The following is a 21,138-nucleotide window of genomic DNA, read 5'->3' as shown; positions in this document are numbered from 1 at the left end:
CTCCAAGACATGGGGACAAAGCAGCCAAGTTCTTTGCTAATGCATAACAGGGATAATGTTTTACTCCAGTTCCCAATAAATTTCCCATTTTCATCTGGGACTACATCAGCCTGGACTTCACTATCCATATCACTATAAGCACTTTGGTCACAATCATTTAATCAATCTCTAAGAAGTTCCAAACTTTCCCTCACCTTCTTGTTGTCTTCTGAGACCCCCAAACTCATTTTCTGTGTCAGGCCATTTTTGAGTTGCCATAAAGAAATACTTGAGGCTCGACAATTTATAAAGAAAAGAGGTTTAACTGACTCATTTTAGGTTGTACGGGAAGTGTGATGCCAACATCTGCCTGTCTTCCAGTGAGGCTTCAGGGAGCTTTAACTCATAGTGGAAGACAAAAGAGTAGCCAGAATATCACATGGTGAGAGCTGGAACAAGAGGCGTTAGGGGAATTGCTATGCTCTTTTAAACAATCAGATATTGTGTGAAGTCATGCATTACTGTGAGGATAGCACAAAGTCATTCCTGAGGAATCTGCCCCCCAAGATCCAAAAACCTGCCACCAGGTCCTACCTCCAACATTGGAGATTACTCTTCAAAAGAAGATATGGAGAGGACAAACAGCCAGACTATATCAATATATATGTAGTTAAAATTGCCATCTTTTTTTTAATTTGGGGTTTTGAGTTATAATAAGTTCACCATTTCTTACAAACAGATTTTTTAAAATTCACCCTTGTTTTATTTGAGTACTCGCATAGTTTCATTTTTAAATTACTTTTATTTTCTAGATAACTAAGTTTATATTTTATTTTATAAAATATAAAATATTCTATCTTATATTTTTCCAAATAGGCTATCCAGTTACTTTAAAATTCATCTTTGCTCCAGAGATTTTTATATGCCACATTCCAATATACTACATTTTCATATATTTATGGTACTATTTCTAGACTTTCTTTTACAATGTAGTTTTCTATCTGTTCCTATACCAGTGCCATACTGTTTAATTATAACTGTGTATTAATTCCTACCCTGCCATAACAAATTACCACAAACTCAGAGGCATATTACAATAGATATGTATTGCTTTATAATTCTGGAGGGTAGAAATCTGAAATCAAGGTGTCTGCAGTGCCATGCTCCCTCTGAAGTCTCCAGGGGAGGATCATTCCTTGAGTCTTCAAGCTTCCAATGGTTTCCGGTAATCCCTGGCATTTCTTAGTTTGAAGATGCATCACTTCAAATCCTGCATCCTTCATCAGATGGCCTTTGTCCTGTATATCTTCCATTAGCTCCCTTCTGGTGTGCCTGAATCTGCCTCTTCTCATCTTTATAATAGGACTGTAATGTTACTGGTTAAAGGTCCTCCCTAATTAGATATGACTTAATCTTAACTTGATTACACATAGAAAGACTCAATTGCCACTTAAGGTCACATTCACAGGTACTGGGATTTAAGGCTTGAGCGTATTTTTAGGGGGCTTACAATTTAACTCATAACCAAATGCATCACAGAATGCCTTAATGTTTGGAAGTATTAACTTCTTTTATGTTTCTTTTTCAGAGTTTTCCCAAATTTTTGCATGTCTATGTTGCCTATTAACTTTACTATCAACTAGTCTAATTCTAGAAAAGAGCTAGTTGGTGCTTTTATTGAAAACTTATTAAATTATAAATCCATAAAATTTATAAATTATAAATCATTAAATTAAATCTATAAAATAAATTCCAGAGACTTATGTTTATAACCTTGAATCATTCTACCTAAATATAGGAGATTTCTTTTCCTTTCTTCATGCCTACATTTGTATATTTTAGGAGCATTTAAACTTTTCAAAATTTAGGGTTTTTAAATTTCTTTGTAACCCTATTTTGTGTTTTATGCATTATTTATGTAGGTTTAATACATAGGCATGTACTTTTAAACAATGTCATTTTTCTGTGTACCTAAAAATTTTCTAAATTCTTTCATACTGTAAGTAAGTAGAAGCAACTTGTATAAATCACAAAATATGGTTGCAATTGTTGTTACATATAGTTATAGGTTATTCATGTTAAATTCAATGTGGTTTAATTATTGTATGAATAAACCAGGGTCTTTTCCTGAGAGGCAATTGTGTGAGTCTCCTTTTTTTCTATCAAATAATGTACTGAATAAATATCCATATCCATATTTTTAAGTACACATTTGCTGGAAGCTTAGAGTGGCATTTTTGTATACTGTAAAAATTAAACAAAGCTTCCTATTGCATTGCAGTTTAGAACAAGTCAGAAGCCCTTTGGTTTTAACCAGTGCTTGGGAATGGCAGCAGAATGGGTTCTGTTATCAACAAAATACTACACGAAGCATTTTTAAAAATTTGATTAAAAGGAACTAAATTTTATTCAGAAAAACATTGAATACAAAGAATACAATTAATCATAAAGCTTAGTAAATGCATTTTAAGTAGTTTTACCTGACATCATAAAATGTAAGTAAGCCTTATTTATTCAAACATTTATATTGGTTATCTTTGAGGAATGGAAAATGATATATTTTTAAATGGTATAATGGTTACTAGAGTGAAGCAAATTAAATGTCTATCATCTCACTTAGTTTTATGGTTCTGTGGCAAGAGCAGTTAAAACCTACTTATTTTTTAAAATCCCTAATACAATGCAATTGTATTAAATATAGCTTTAAATTATACAAAAGATATCTAGACTTGTTCAATCTGTATATCTGCTACTTTGTATTCTTTGACCTACACCCTTTCATTTCCTTCCCTTCCACCATCATCCCTGGTAACTATGGTTTATTTTCTATCTCTGTATATTTTATTTTTTAAAAAATTCCTTATACAAATGAGATCATACACTATTTTCCTTTCTATGTCTGTTTTATTTTTATTTTATTTAACATAAAGTCCTCTAGTTCCACCCATCCTGTGGCAAATGGCAGGGTCTCTATTTTTTATTTTCAAACAACTTACATAATTGTATTCTTTTTCAAAGTGTGCCTAGAAATGTATTGAGATAAACTTTTTTTGTAATAGATAGTTTCCTTATGGAGTACACCTAAGAAACAGAATTCAAAGGGCTTAGGGTATTATTATGCTTGCATATTCAGAGATGACTTAATAAAAGCGTGCTAACCTTTTTACGCTGAAAAGAATATGTTATTGATTAACTTGATGTATGATTGCAACATTGGTGCATTTTTACCAACCAGTAAGCATTAAGCTTTGCCAATTCTTTCTTCCTTGTGTCTTTAGAATACAATTACAGCCATGGGGCACCACGCCCAGCTCATTTTTTTTGTAGTTTTAGTGGAGACGGGTTTCGTCAGGTTGCCCAAGCTGGTCTCGAACTCCTGGCCTCAAGTGATGTGCCCACTTCAGCCTCCCAAGTACTAGGATTATAGGCTTGAGCCACTGTGCCCAATCCCAAGTAGAATACTTTATACCTAATCATATGGAACACGGTGAAACTTGCAAACTGAGCAAAGTAGCAAGAAAATAACATCTTCAAAGCAAGGGAGATAAGAGCATGATGGTGGGAATCCATGGTTCTACATCATGTTTCAAATGAATGATTCAAATCTTATAAAAACGTGGCTCAAAACCAATATTTAATAGTGTGGGTCAAAGACTGTAATAGTCAATCAGACTATTTAGAGAAATACTCGATAATCCAACAAATGAATCCCCAAGTTTCTGTGGCTTAACATAATAGAGATTTATTCTTTGTTTATATATCAGGCCAGTGCTAGTGTTCCTGCTTAGCATGGGAATCAGGGACCCAGGCTCCTACCTTTCGTGACTTGTCTACTCTCTTGAACTTTTTGTTCTGTGCGTACAACTGATGGGAAAGATTATGTGGAGAAGTCAGACCTATTTGTTAAAACTCTTTTTATCATTTTAGTTCATAACTGTTTCTCTCATAGATTCCTATAAGTGCTTCACAAAATATTTTCTATTCCATTGGAATAACACTAGCACTAATAATGACAGCATGTATGTATGATAAGGATTCTAGCCCATAGAGAAGGGCATCCTACAGAGTGGGAAGTGAAAGTAAGTCTCAGTAGTAGCAGATCTTTCCAGGATAATGTTAGAATATCACATGCAGGTCAGGCCCTGTGGAAAAGCTAAGACCTCTAGATAGTGAGCTCTTTATTAAGGGAAAACTGCAATAACTCATGAGAAAAGGTTTTAGTAAATGAATAAAGAACATGTATAGCTTCATTCAAACAAAATAAATATATACATGCTATCATGTGTTTTCTACCAAGAACATCATACACTCGTGAAGAAACTCTTGGGAATCATGGAAATTAGTTGATGAGAATCATAAAAGTTTAACCTCTCAGAACAATCTCTCTTAGATTTGTGTCCACACTAAGAGAATGAGTATTATACTATGATAAGAAAGAGTCAAAAATGAATATTTCAATTAATTTCAATAAATCCGTTGAAAATATTGAAGCATTGTTAAGAAGGAATACCTAGAAGACACATTAAGTAATTGCTCTGCTTGATTTCTGATATAGGATGCTATGTACTCTTTCTTAGTCTCCCTTCCTGCCTTTCACACATTTGCCAAACCTTAAATTCATATTTTGACTATAATGAAGTCAAGTCACCATTGCAGAACTCATCACATAACTAGAAATCAGAGACACCATAGTGTTGGAAACCATTAGGAAATAAGACTGTTGTGATTAGAGACTATATCTTATTACCCAATAGTACCAGGAGATATCACTGTTTGGTCTATTTTGTTCATTGAAAATCAACAGAAAATTAACAGAAGAACAGAAAACCAAATACCACAAGTTCTCACTTATAAGTGGGAGCTAACCCATTTAATCTTTCCCATCAGCTGTACATGGACATAGAGATGGCAACAATAGACACTGGGGACAATAAAGGGAAGAGGGAATTATGGGAGAAAGACTTGAGTAACTATTGGGTACTATGTTCACTACCCGACTGATCATTCTTCAAACCTCAGCATCACACAATATACCTATGTAACAAAACTGCACATGTTCTCCCTGAATGTAAAATAGAAGTTGAAATTATTTTTTAAATTAATGTAGACCCCTGTAGAATACTGAATTGTAAACTAATTTCTATAAATAAGGTAACATCTTCATTATTTAGTCGTTACTTGCGTTAAAGATGTGTAAATTCACACATCCTTCCATTCATTCATTAAGTCAGTTATTCATGTGTTTAACAGATACTTACTCTTTCCTGTCGCTCATAAAAGTTTTGTGATATATTCTAGGGCACAAAAAATAACCTTTTCTGTCCACACAAATTTTAAAATCCTTTGCAGGAAACAAATAGACATTAGATTGCAGTTAACTCTTGATGAATCATAGTAATTTGTGAACATAATTGTGGCCATGGGTAGTTCAAATCATTATTAAGACAAATTGCCAAATCTTTTATTATTGATCAGTCTAAATGATTTAGTCATTAACTTTGGCTTAAGGGCTCTGACTTGCTCACCTTTGTAAGGAAACTTAGGAATATGCAGTCCATGAATTCATTAAGACTTCTCAGTCTGTAGGGGCTAAAAGAGAGGTCTGTTTATGACCATCCATTTTAGAGGCCAAGTTCCTCTTTCCATCAATTAATACTATAGGTTTTGGAGGCCATCAAACACAGCTCAATTTTTGGAGAGATTCACTCCAAAGCATACCCCTACCCCTTGTTGGAACTTAACATTGTTCATCCGAAAATTAATTAAATCCTTTTCCCCCAGATAATCTGGATTTTACTAGAAAGTATTTTTAATATGGACATAAATTAAAATGTAATAAAATAATGAAAAATGTGAATAAATATCTGTGCCAATAGGGATATAATTATTATTCACAGACACATGGTTTTCAAGAATTGTGATAAAGCAAACAGAATAGTTAATGCATCCCAAACATATCCATATTTCTTCAAGCTGTGTCACTTAAAAATTTGGCAGCATTTCAGGTTGTTATTAACAATAACTATTATCCTTCTATAGAAAAGAGTGACTATACTAGCTAACAGATTGAGTGCATGGAGAGAATGAGAGGTATTGCATAAGAAAATTATGAGACTGGTTATTTTACTAAATTTTAGCAAAACATTTTCAACATCTGGTTTCAAAAACTAATAATTAATAGTCATTGTTTAAAACATTATCTCTTTTATCACAATCTCATCATTTATTGCCCATTTTACAAAATGAGAAAAATTAAAACATCTCTAATAAATATTTACAAAACTAGATAAATCCAATCTTTGTACAAAGTATGAGCACATATGCCACAATTCCATATTTTCCAACGATTAACTAAATACAATCTTTTAACAAAAAACTATGTTGATTTTTTATTTAACACAAAAACTATTTTTTTATTTTTCATGTTCTTGAAACTACTCTTATACTGACTTCAATAAGATAAATTTTTAAGAAATATGTTTAAAAAAATAGGAGAAAATCTTCTCTTCTATTTTCAAATGCACCACATCTAATTTTTAGACAGAAATACTTCCCAAAACCCTTAATAGAAGGAGTTGTAAAAAAAAAATGTAGAATTGTCAGTTTAGAAATTTTCATTGCTAAGCTGAACAAAAATTTCCGTAATCCAACCTGCTCAGTAATCGATCTTCAGACAAGAAACAGAACAGCAGTTTTAATGTAGTTACTTCTTTAAAAGACTCATGGGGGAGGAAAAAAGCAGATAGTCTAGCTCTGTAGCAAAATAATATTTTTCTCTCTATTTAAATGTAAGCCCCATGATTTCTGTTTTTCTCTTAAAGACTTTAACAGTAGTTGATTGAATTTTCAGTGGAATAACACTTTCAATGAAACTTGCAAATTAATATTTTGGGATTTACAATTTGCATCATTTGGAGGATGGAGTAAAGATAATTCTACGTCATTTATTTTAATATACAAATACTACTATGCTCTGTGTGTGTGTGTTTGTGTGTCAGAACAGGAGTAATATTTGTACTCAAGATTGCCTTCAATCTACAGAAAACCATGACCATAAAAGTCATGTAGAGTTGTTGAAATCTCACCTACTCATAAGTGAAAGCCTTTCTGTCTTCTCGGTATACTATTTGCTACAGAAATATGATTCATATTATATATTTTAAGTACACATTTTTATGCTCTTGTTCCAAATATTTTCTCCAACTGAACAGCCTTCCTTCTAGTTGGCCACTGGCTCTTTGCTTGATTGACACATTCATTTTATAGCCAAAATGTTATGTCAGTTATGACAATTTAAAATGTTTACTTTTAATACTAATTTTTTTCTTGCTTTGCTGGAAGCTGTAAATTGTCTCTGATACTTTTAAATATTTTCCCTACTGTCTAGTGTTTTCAATGTACAAGAATAAATCTAATAGTTAACTGCAATACATAGGCTTTAAAATCTTCTAGTTTTATTTAATAATATACATAACAGGAATGGGACTAAAAACTGTAAAATATTTTGTGTTATATTTCTTTACTTATATTGGAATTTTCTTTATCATGGTGATTACTTTTTCACTATATGCAAAATATTTTATTTTAGATTTTTGAGAACATTGCTTATGTATTCTATAAACATATTTTTACTGTTGCTGTTCAATGAATACTGGTCAAATATAATGTTAAACATGGTACGAAACATTAGCATTCACAAATAAATCAGATGGTTTCCCGACTCTTATGAAAAGGAAGAATTTTCAGTTACATATTTTCTAAAAGAATTGATATCATGCCAGGTTAAATGATTATTACCTCAGTATAGACATATTGCAATACCCATAGGTTACAGATAGAGGCTTAAATAACACATATTTCAATGCAATCAAATGAGTAATTTAATAATTGAAATCTGAATTTGAACTCCTCACAACTTATGTCACTTTTTAACTATGAGCATGTAATAAGGTGATATTGTAATTTGATAAAACAGACAGGAAACAAACAAACAAGAACTATTCCTGTGAAACCTCTTTCTGTTCCTAATTATCATTTACTGACACCGGAAATAATGGAGTAATTCCTAACTACATATAATACTCCCCCCCATGCTGGAAACCATTTGTATTATTTATTTGCTATAGTTAGGCAAGTCATTTTTGAAGTGGATGTTATTTTTTGCTAATGAGATTGTTAGATGTTATTAATCTAATGAGATTATCTGGTCTTTATAATACAGAATCTATAATTTTGTTGTTTCAATTTTTAATTGTTGTTTTAGCTTTTTTTTTGTTCGTTTGTTTATTTTGGCTAGCCAAGTGAAGCGATGGGAGTGAAAAAGGAACAAATAAATTTGTAACTGGTTGTGATCAATTAACTGTAAACACCACTGCGCTCAGACCGGCCCAGAATCTATAATTTTTATTTCAACTTCCCGGAGAGGTCAAAGCTTGGTTAAGTTACCCTGTACTAGAGGAAGATTTGTTTTCTCACAATATATGCCAGTTTATAGTTGGCATAACATGGTATAGAGATGATGTAATAATGTTAATGGAAAAAAAGATGACAAAACAATGGCTAGTCTTTTTGAAAGTAAATGTAGCTTGTTGTTGTTTTTGTTTGATCCTCTCCCCATGGGTAAATAATTGATACATATGATGCAAAGAAAGCTAAGCAGGGGATATGATAAACTGAGTATTTCTTAGAAGGAAAAGTCTTGAGACTGTAAACAATATTGCTGAAGATCTAAATTTATATTGAAATCCCTTGACAAGAACAAGGGGCTCCTGAACAAGGTGCTGTTACCAAAAAGGGTACTGGAATATGGAGCGTGAATCAGTGAACATGCTACTAGAATGAAAAACAAAAAGAATACTGGTTTTTGGACCGTTGGATGGAGTATGGTAGATTTTGATACAACCACTTAAGAAAATGCTGAGTAAGGCAATCTAATGAGGTCTAAGAATGGGATTTCTTATACATTTTGATGCAGTGGTTAGTTTGTGCAGTATTATTTGGATTAAATTTAAAAATTTGGGTGATCTTTTGAGGTATTCTTATTTAATACAAGCTTTCTTATAATATGCTCTTTATGTTACCATGTTATTTCCTTTCCAGCCCCTTGGATGAGTTATTATTCTGTTGGGTGGCAAGGAACAAATGTGTCTACATCTTTGTATATTACTAAAGACCTAAAGTATTATTGAATACATCCTTAGAGGCTAAAGTAACTCTAGGGAATTGGACTTCCAGCAAATTAAGGAGGGTTGACGCATATTGCATGTCGAGAAACTACTAGGTGCTTCTGAGTCACATCTGACAGAACAATTAATGACAGCCCTCTTACAGACCAATGGAACAAAACAGAAAGCCTAGAAATAGAGCCATGCATATGTGGTAAACCGATTACAGTTTTTGACACAGTGGGGAAAAAGTTTTCAATAAACGGTGTTGGAAAAACTGTATATCCACATGCAAAGGAATGAAATAAGACTCATCTCACACCATTTATAAAAATCAACTCAAAATAAATTAAAGGCTTAAATGTAAGATCTGAAATTGTAAAGCTACTAGAAGAAACAGAGAAAAACTTCTTGATATTGATCTGGACAATTGTTTTCTAGATATAACCCCAGAATCATAGGTAACAGAAGCAAAAATAGAAAATGTGATGATATTAAGCTAAAAGTGGTTCTGTACAGCAAAGAAAGCACTTGAAAGAGTGAAGAGACAACCTATAGAATGGGAGAAACTGTTTTCAGCCCATACATCTCAGAAGGAGTTAATATCCAAAATATATAAATAATTCAAACAATTCAGTAGCAATAAAACAAATAATCAAATTAAAAATGGGCAAAGGATTTCAGTAGAAATTGATCCAAAAAGATGTATAAATGGCCAAGAAGTATAGAAAAATATGTTCAATATCACTGATCATCAGGAAAATGCAAATCCAAACCACAATGATATATCACTTCACACTTGTTAGGATGGCTATCGTTAAGAAAATGAAAGATAAGTGATGGGAGAGGATATGGTGAAAAGGAACTCCTTGTTCACCGTGGGAGGGAATGTAAATTGGTGCAGCCATTGTGGAAAAGAATATGGAGATTCCTTAAAACATTAAAAAGTAGAACTTCCATATGATATAGCAATTTGACTAATGAGTATATATCCAAATCAAGTCCTCAGAGAGATGGCTTCACTCCCATGTTAATTGCAGCATTATTCACAAAAGCCAAGACACAGAATCAACCTGAATATTCACTGATGGAAGGATGGATAAAGAAAATGTAGTGTGTGTGTGTGTGTGTGTGTGTGTGTGTGTGTGTGTGTGTGTGTGTGTTTGAATATTCACCCTGAAACAAAAATCCTGTCATTTTTCAACAACATGGATAAGCTTGGAGGACATTATGCTAAGTGAAATAAACCAGGCACAGGAAGACAAATACTGTGTCATCTCACTTATATCTTCAATCTAAAAAAATCAGACTTATAGAAGTAGAAAGTAGAATGGTGGTTGTCATGGGCTGAGGGGAACAAGAAATGGGGAAGTGTTGCTCAGAGAATACAAGGTTTCCTTTATGCAGGATGAATATATTCTAGATACCTAATGCACAGACTGGTGACAATTGTTAATAATACTGTATTTAACACTTGAAATTTGCTAAGAGAGTAGGTTAAATGTTCTCACCACCTACACCCACACACAAACACAAAATGGTAACTAGGTGAGCTGATGGATATAGTAATTGGCTTGATTGTAATATACATGTATACAAATAATCATGTTTTATACCTTAAATATATATAATTTTTATTTGTCAATTATACTTCAATAAAACTGGAAAAAATAAAGTGGATAGTTTGTTCTGGATTAGCTTAGACAGAATTTGAGAATTTGGATATTTTTGGGTATTCTTGACTAATATAAGGTTTTTCACATTATGTACTATCTATTACATTATGCTATTTCCTTTCATACTCTTGGGCAATCAACACCACTGTATTTTTACCATGTCCCCTATCAGAGGCAATTCTCAGGATTTAATAGCTATTTTCTTCTTGGCAGAGTCAGATTTATGTTTCCTGATTAATTGTTTTACTTTGAAGTAAATCCAGGCTGAACTGAACTGAATTTCTTATTTTAAAAGAAAAGACATTAAGTGTGTTTCTATTCTATAAAAATATATTTTTGAAAATATGTAGGCATATACTTTTTAATGTATGTCATTCTTTATTCATTTTTGGTATCCATGTATTCTAGGCAATAACTCTTCATCCTTGACATGTTTATCGTCTATGTGAAGAAGATAGATATCTGGCAATAAGATATTGCTGGTGCTACTAATTAATTCAACTTGTAGCTTTACTGTCTTAGTCATTGAGAAACTAAACTAGAAATAAAGGCTTTAATGACAAGGATTTATAAATTGATAGAATGATGGTAGTGTTTACCTTTAGAATGATTTCTGGTTCCTTAGAAATTACTCATTTTAGGCCAGATGTGGTGGTTCATGCCTGTAATCCCAGCACTTCGGGAGGCCAAGGCAGGCAGGTCACTTGAGGTCAGGAGTTCGAGACCAGTCTGGCCAACATGGTGAATCCCCATCTCTACTAAAAATACAAAAATTAACTGGATGTGGTGGCACACGCCTGTAATCCCAGCTACTCCAGAAGCTGAGTCAGGACAATCATTTGAACCTGTCAGACAGAGGTCACAGTGAGCTGAGATCATGTCATTGCACACCAGCTTAGACGATAGAGTGAGACTGTCTAAAATAAATAAATAAATAAATAAATAAAGCTCATTTTAGGCATCCACTTTCTTTGTGTTATACATCCTATCTCTTTTCATATTTATTGAAACTTTATTTTTCTCCTTAAATTGACACACACAAAAATTGGTAGCCCTGTAACTTTGCTGATTTATATGTAGAAAGGCTTTACACACCCTGTATCTATGGTAATATGGTACATATTCTTTTTTTTATTTTTATTTTTTCTTGATACGGAGTCTCATGCCCAGGCTGCAGTGCAGTGGTGCAATCTCGGCTCACTGCAACCTCTACCTCCTGGATTCACACCATTCTCCTGCCTCAGCCTCCTGGGTAGCTGGGACTAGAGGCGCTCGCCACCACGCCTGGCTAATTTTTTGTAATTTTAGTTGAGACAGGGTTTCACCATGTTAGCCAGGATGGTCTGGATCTCCTGACTTCATGATTCACCCGCCTCGGCCTCTCAAAGTGCTGGGATTATAGGTGTGAACCACCGCACCCAGCCTATGACACATATTCTTGAAGGACTGGTTTACCACCCAGTACAACAATCTATTGACAAAATAAAAAAAGCAACTGTTTATATATTTGTATACCCTAGATACTTTAAGGATAATTCTTGCATAAAAAATTCTAACATAAAATTAAAATTTGGTAAACATACATTTCAATTTACATTCTGATTTTTCATAGAGCAATTCAGATCTAGGCTTAATGTCTGAAGTAATTATCAGTAACACATTTCACTCAAAAATTACATGATCATCTTATTAAGTCATGTGTTTCTATGAAAATTGAGTGTGTGAGCTACCTGTCTCTGAGATTTAACAATTCATTGTTTTTGCTAAATGAACTCAATAAACAGTCTTTAGAAAAGAATACACATTTCAACAATGGCAAATTAGGCAGTTCAAATTAACTCTTCCACTGAGAACAAATAGAAAAAATAAAAAGAAAAAGAAAGCCTGAAAAAAATCTATTTAAAGTTATTAGAAAACAATCAAGGCACTGGATAATTGCAGGGCCAACAACTGCACGATTCTGGGATCCGACAGCCTTCTGCTCAGCACCTGGTACTATGTTTAGATTAGAGTCTCATTTGATCCTCCAAATAACAGACGTTTATGGGTGGGCCTGAGAAGTTGAACATATACTCACAGGGCTGAAGGAACAAATTTGAAGTTTCAATTTTGCCACATTTCAGCTAATCTGATAAATAACCTTATATTTGGGGTTAGATTTACGAAGGTCACACCTCAGAAGTAAGGATAAGTTGAAAATAGAGCAGGAGTCACAGGGATTTACAATGAACCTCACATTCACAGATGCTGAATCCCAACTTTACTTAATCCCTAACTGGGTTAGGTGAATCTGAGTTACTGGTGTAGTAAAATTAGATGCCTGGCTGAAGAAAAAATACATCACATAGAGTTTCACATTATATATGCAAACTTTTATATTCATTATCTAATAATGGACCAAAAATAATGAGGCATACATGGACAAAAAAATTGTAAACAAAAGCAAGAATAAACAAAAGTCAATAAAAACAGACCTATGGTTGATCCAGATAATGGAGTTTTTGTATGAAGATTTTAAAATAATATTAATTAATCTATTGAAGAAATTAGAATCCAAGCTTTGGTAAATTTGCTTGTGTGTTTGTGTAAAAAAATAATCTGGATGGAAGTTTCAATAAGAAGGAAAACTCCACCAAAAAAAGGTAAATATAGGGCTTTACCTGAATGTATCTGTCTTGGAACAACGTTTTATTGAGATTAAAATACATACCGCATTCATAAACATATCGAAATATAACATTTCTAATTTACATTTAAGAAACAGAAAGTGAAGTTATTGCTTTAAATAATCACTTTGGGGATTCAGGAGGAAAGGATGGGAAGATGGTGATTTAAAAGACTATAAATCGAGTTCAGTGTATACTGCTCAGGTGATGGGTGCACCAACATCTTACTAATTACCACTAAAGAATTTATTCTTGTTACCAAACACCATGTGTTCACCCAAAACCTATGGAAAATAAATTTTAAAGAACAACACAGAAAGGATTATAAAACAGGAAAAGTAAATGGAAACTTAATAAATTGGTGGAAATAAATCAGACAACTCTTAACTGTTGCTTCATAGCAAACTACTCCGAAATTCAATGAATTAATATAACAACCATTTTATTATTACTTATGGTTTTGTGCACTAGGAATTCAAGTATTACATGCCTGTCAGATTTCTTTTCTATAGTTGCTGATTGGTAATTGAGATCATTGAATGATATTTAGTCTGGGGCCAAGCTGCTCGGAAGAGTCAGAAATGACTTTATTCAGATGTTTTTTGCCTTTGCTGAGGGAAAAGAAGGTGGAGTGCTGTGGGCTTTTCTTATCCTATATGAAATTCCAGCTGCTCTCCATATTAGCAAAATAGTTAGAATTTGTATACGGTGTTTTTTGGCTCATAGGATAATGGTTCCAAGAAACAGAAAGTGAATGTCTCCAGTGTTTCGAGGTCATGGACTAGAAAGTGTCAGAATGTGCTTTGAATTTTATTTTAGTGGTCCAAATGGACACAGACCATGGCTGAATTGAAGCAGAGGGACGAAGACCCTGCTTTCAGAGGGAGAAATGCAAAAAAAAAAAAAGTATAGCTACCTAAAAATATTCACAGTCCCAAATTCACCATCATTACAAAAGTATATTCTGAAGTCTGATTTTCTCCCAACTAATCATCAGGTATTCATAACATCTTTGTGTTAAATTTTAAAAATGCATAGACCTGCAAAAGTAAATTTACATAATTTTTCAGTAGTCATAGGTCAATAAAATGTTTTAGAAGTACCTCAAAGAAAATTAAAGAAAGCTTTAATAAATTGGCTGATAGATCCATTAATTGGATAATAGGTTTTTAAAATGTGAATTATATCCTATTTTATTTATATATTTAATGAAATTTAATCCCAGAAGGTATAATTTGGAAAAATTGACAAGATGACTCCGAAATTTATTTGAATATGCAAAGGGCTAGACATAGTCAAGATGACTTTGGAGTAAAATAACAAATGTAAAGATTGTGCCTAATATTGAGCAATAAATAAAAAGTTATAAGACTGTGTGGTATTTACACAGGTACAGCTCAATGAAACAATAAATAGAAAGGAAACAAATAATTATATACTATGACTTAATTTATGGCAGATTTTACACCACAAAGTGGTGAGGGAAAACCTTTTCAATAAATTGTCCTAGGTCAATTGGACATACATTATGGAAAATGAAAGATTAATCCTGATCCCAACTCTTTCAATAAACAAATTCAATTTCATGTAAAATTACATTTAAATGTGAAAGTTAAAAAAAAAAAAACAACTGTAAAAGAAAATATAGAAAACTCTCTTCATAAACTTAAAGGAAGCAATTTTTTTAAACTGGACATAAAGAGCATTAACAATAGAAGAAAAGTTGATAAAATGGGCTGTTTTACAATTAACATACTCTTCATCAAAAGGAAACACCCTTCAAAATATGAAAATGCAGGCATATGGTGAGAGAAGATGTTTGTGATGTATATACCAGACAGATAACTTGTTCATGGGGAGAAAATGTTGATGTACAATAAAATAGTGTGAAAGTCTTCAATAGACATTTCACAAAAGGAGATATTCCATAAGGAAGAGAAATGGTTTTAATCTCACCAATATTAGGCAAAAACTAGTCTGTGGTATGAGAAATGAGGGTTTCCTTATGTTTGAAGAAGAGAAGCCAATATCCTAAAGGGATGAGGGAGTAATGTTATTAAGTTCCCTTCCTTTATTTTGATAATTAACTTGTGTGTTCAGGTTGTAAAGTTTTATGAAATTTACACTCATGTACAGTTCACTGCATGTATTATCTACCTCAATAAAAAGTATAAAATATATGAAGAAGAGAAACAAAAGACAAAAAATAAAAATAAATTTTATGTCCACTGTAGGATATGATTTATTCTGAAATTTGGTATTTATTTATTCTGAAATTTATTTTCTGAAAGCTACTTATTCTGAAATTTGGTACTTGAATAACTATAATTTACCATATGTCTTGTCTGTACAGGAGAAATAATATTTCAGTCCATGTTATAAACAAAAATTTCATGCTTGCTTTTAGAAAACACTGGCTAATAAATATGGCAGGATTTATGGAACTAGAAAGTTCTAAACTTACAAAAAGTAAGGAAATAATTGATTCAGGCAAAGATAGCCAATGGTTGCTAAAATCATAGGGTGAAATATATATGGGGCCTGTATATTCACAGAGTTCCAAAATATCACCACAGAAAAAAAAAAAAAAAAAAAAAAAAAAAAAACTTCAAAAGAAATCTAGCTGTATCCACCTCAATTCAATGATCAAATCTGGCATTACAGTCTGTCATAGATAATATGTGGTTCCAAGTATGAGGAAATAAAACATATCTGGAATGATTTTGTGATTTTGTAGTTATTTTACAAAAAAACCCCAGTAAATTTAGTCAAAGCTTTTGAACTAATGTCCAGTCTAAAGAAAATAAAGGTTAGAAAATCCACTTATAATTTAATATAAGGAAGCAAGGTACACCCCTATAGAGGTAATCATATAAAACAGAAAGCCTCATATCATGAACAAGTAATGAATAAAACAGAAAGGAGGATAGTTAATTACTGATCATAGAAGAATTAAGAAAGTTTGAAACCAATTCCAAAGCAATGGACCTGACTGACTCTATTGCAAAAAATGTCACTTTTTTTAGAATATTACTAAATAAAGCTCTGATAATTGGGATAAGTTGAATAAGGTTTTTATACTATTACATAATTAGTAGATTATTATTTATTTTCATAAGTGAGATAAAATCTGGTGAGTTTTTAAAAAGAGATTCATACTGACAAGTTTGGGGTAGAAATAAAATCATATCTGGTATTTGTTCCAAAGAATTCATGAATAAACGTTTAAACAAATGAGGGAAAACGGTTATGTTTTAAAATATAAGTCACAGTCTTCTGAGCATTTATTACACCATCTCTACTTTCTGAATAATTCAAAACATTTATATTTAAAATTAAAATTGAAATAAAAATAACCTGAAGCTATCGTTCTACTATCTTCGGTTTTCTCTTTTGATGTTCACTTTTTTATTTAGTAATCTGTCTTTTTAATATCTTTTTTTTGTTTCTGATGTTTTACATTTTTATTGTGATATGGTTAGGTGATTCAATGTTTATTTCCTTATGTTATACTATTGATATTTTTGCCTCTCATGAAATGGAAAATTATATAAAATGGAAAATTGTAGTCCATTATCCTTTTTAAAAAAAATTCCATAGGTTATTGGGGAACAGTTTGTGTTTGGTTACATGAGTAAGTTCTTTAGTGATGATTTGTAAGAGAATTTGGTGTACCTATCACCCAGGAAGTATATGCTGCACCCTATTTGTAGTCTTTTTTCCCTCACCCCCTTTACGATCTTTACCGCTGAGTCCCCAGAGTCCATTGTGTCATTCTTGTGCATTTGCATCCTCATAGCTGAACTCCCACTTATGAGTGAGAACATATGATGTTTGGTTTTCCATACCTGAGTTACTTCACTTAGTATAATAGTCTTCAGTCTCACCCGGGTTGCTTCAGATGCCATGAATCCATTCCTTTTTATGGCTCAGTAGTATTCCATAGTATATATTATCCTTTCAAATATTCATTTTCCCCATTATTTTATTTGCCATCTTTCATGTTTCAATTAACATTTAAATAGGACTTCTCAATCTGTCCTCCTTACAATTTAATCTCTCTTTGATATTTTTAATCTCTTTGCTCTTCTTGAGGCAATACTGGCTCTTCCTTTCAATTAAGTGGACATATATTACAGATCACAATATTTTTTCTTTAGTGAAATCTAATCTGGATTCTCTCCCACACAGTAAGCTTCTAATTTTAATTATTATATCCTTTATTTTAAAAAGTAGAAATTGTGTATTTTTAGTTCATCTCTTACTTTGAAAAGCATTGTTCCTTTCTCCCCTGTGGTTTTTAATTCCATAGTTTCTTCCTTTAAACTGTTGATACAAACTTATCAGATGATTGTAATATCTGAAGCTTTTCTTCAAGGATTTAATTTTGGCTGCTCTTGTGCACTAAGGGTTATTTTCTCATGCATTTTGTATGTTGACATTATGTGTGATCAGTCTATATAGTCAGAAGACATATATGTTCAATAAGACTTTGTCTGTGGGAACCCAGAGAGAGATCTAGGAGGACTAGGAGGTCTTCCTTCTAGTGAGGACTTTCATTTTCTTATTGCAAGTACCCAGCATCATATCAACACTGAACCATGATATTTAACATCCTGTCCTGAGGTTTCTGAGGTCACAGTGAAAAAGTAAATTTGAGTTCTAAACTGATGTTCAGGCAGATTAAAGGCATCTTTGTTTATCATTGAAAATTCATGTCTTGTTATTTCCCTTTGCTACCAGGTGGAGTCCCCCTCCTTCTCCTTTTACCTCTTCCCTCCCTCTCCCTTTTTCCCTCCCCTCCCCCTCTTCCTCCTCTTCCCCCTTTTCTCCTTCTGCAGGGGAATTTTTCCTATGAGTGAAGATGTACTACAAACGCCCCAGATTTATGAGGCCTCACTTTCATCTGTTCACATTGACAATGTCAAGGCCTTGCCCATTCTGTTAGCTGTGAGGCTGTTACATAGAAGCTTCTTTACTGAGTTTGAGTGGCAAGGATTTCAGCTTTACTTTTTTACTTGTTTTTCTACCATTCTGTCTTTGATATTTCTCCCTTACACGAATTCCCTTAATTGTTCTTGAACTCTAGTATTCATTAGAATATATTTATTGCAATATATTCTATATATTTTTATAATTTAGATTAGGAAGTTTCTTAGAATATCTTGTTTTCCATATACACTGAAAGAGATGTCCTAATCCTTTGATTTTTGAGCACTCCATAATTCAGACAAAAAGGACTAGCAAAGTTTCATGCATTCTTTCTATATATTCTACTTCTTGTTGTGACAAAGAATGAAGGTATATAGAAGAAACATCCAGGTGAATGGCTCTGATACAAAATGGGCATCTCTCTTCCTCCTAGCCTAGCCCCTGGGAAAATGTCCTTGAATAATAATTATGTTCTAGACATTATCACACCTTTCTTGTGAACCACAAGGGAATGTATACACCATGCTGTTTCTCCTAGAACTCTGCTTTTCCTTTCAGATGTTGTTCAAGGAGATTTCTTTCTAAATCTTGACAGAAGTACTATTGTCACACATTGGGCATCATCTTTGCCCCATCCCACAAAAATCTAACTTTGCACTGATAAAAACAGAAATAGAACCAAACTTTAATTTAATGTACACAGCATCTATCCTCAGTTGATTCAGGAGATGTCATGGAATAAACCAGTATTTTGTTAAGTACATTTGACTAAATTTTAATATTAGGAGATATTAATACTATTCTTGGAAAAATATTGTTCTTCAAATTTGTTTTAGTTATGCACTGAGTTAAGTAGAAGCCTGAAAAATGTATATTCACTAATTGTGTACTAACAGTACCTGAATAAAACAGGATTATACTAGTTATCCTGTGTGCCCCTATACTTCTCAGGGAGTGAACGAATGTGCCCTTTTGTTCTTTTGTTTCATTTTTAAATTCTGATTTAATTGTTACAGAAAAAGCAAATATATAGGCATTTTGTATCATTTTGAATTATTAATATTTACTTCTTAATGTGAAATTTAATCCCAGATTTGTCATATGGATTTTATGGATAAAATAAAAACCTGTGTAATACATTTTGAAAATAAAGTTAGCATTAGTAGACACATAGCAGTTGGTAACACTACATCATCTGAGGAAAACTATGTAATAACCCAGTCATGTGTGTAATCCCATTTACAGGGTCTCCCTCGAGCTATGCCTCTTTTTATTTAAGCCTCTGATTCCTGTTAAACTACAACTATTCTTAAAAGAAATAGAAAATTTAGATATTCTGTCATTTATACTTTACAGTAATGAAAAGCCATGTATTTTCTTAGGAATGGATACTGTTAGACGACAGGCATTAGAAAAGTATACATATGAGGAAGCATAGATCATTATGCCACAGGATAATGAGTGAATATATGTACATGCACATAATCAGGAAGCAAAGAAATATTAGTGACTATCTTCTCCTCAATGAGAGAACTGTCCAGGAATAGGGTTACGTACGAAGTCACTATTTAAAAAAAGAAAATGAAAACTGCCATATCAAAACAGCTAAGTAAATTATTTGCTTAGTAGCAGCTGCTGCCAAGAACTACAGTTGGAGTGTTTGTACATTAAAGGGCTAGCAAATTCAGTAAGCATGCATAGCTCATCACACACACGATTATGGCACAATCCTGCTGTCCCATTCCATCTCTTCTCAGAATGCTAATTGCTTATTGCTTCTGATTTTTGGACTCTGTTTTCTATGTTGCAGTTGGAATGCTCCTTCCCAGCCAAAGCTATAGGAAGGAGAAGGAGATGCTGACTGACAAACAAGGAAACATAAGGACGATGGAAACTTCATGTCTCAAAACCAGATGGGTTGTCCCTTGAATAAACCTTATCTGCCCTATGTAATAAATAAAATCATTTCCAGGTCTCCTCTCCCTCAGTGATTTTAGGCATCATTTTTTAAACCTGATAATTTCTATTTATTTTAAAAGAATGGAAAATGGTTCTTGCATCTTCTAAGTGGTAGTAAACTGATTTATAGGCGGAAAAACACAAATATGAGCAGGGAGATTATTTTCCTGCCTTTCTCAATTTCACTAGCTTTTTGCTACTGATATAGAAAATGAAGAATTCACTTCTCCTAGAATAAAAGCCTAAAGTTGCTGTGAAATACAGGATATTGGAAACAGAGCATTCCCAACACCAAAATGAACCATATTTGCTGTGGTAATATAAGGACTGGGGTAAAAATTTCACTTCTTTGTGCTTCGAGAGATATAGCATTCCCCTAAAGTGTATGTGCACGGTTTTATCTATTGAAACAATACATATTTATTTGAGTTTCTATACTCTGTTTCATCATATTCTTCGTACAAAGGATACAGATGTGAACAAAACAAAGACGTAACCTCATGAAACCAATTGCTGTTGGTGAAAGAAAATAAACAAATGAAAAGGAAACATAGCATAATCGAGGGTGATAGGTATTGTGAATATAATAAAGCAGGATATTGGGGGTATAATGTTCCTGGGAAGGGCTTTAAATATGATGATTTTAAATAAGTTGGTTAGAGAAGGTTTTTCAATATGATGTATTTGAGAGGAGACTTGAGGAAAGTGAGGCAATAATCTATTCAGATAAATGGGGAAACTGAATTATTTCAAACCTATGGA

The sequence above is a fragment of the Macaca thibetana genome, chromosome 13, assembly GCF_024542745.1.
Source record: "Macaca thibetana thibetana isolate TM-01 chromosome 13, ASM2454274v1, whole genome shotgun sequence".
In the NCBI taxonomy this organism is placed as follows: Eukaryota; Metazoa; Chordata; class Mammalia; order Primates; family Cercopithecidae; genus Macaca; species Macaca thibetana.
Note: the sequence above shows the minus strand (reverse complement) of the source record.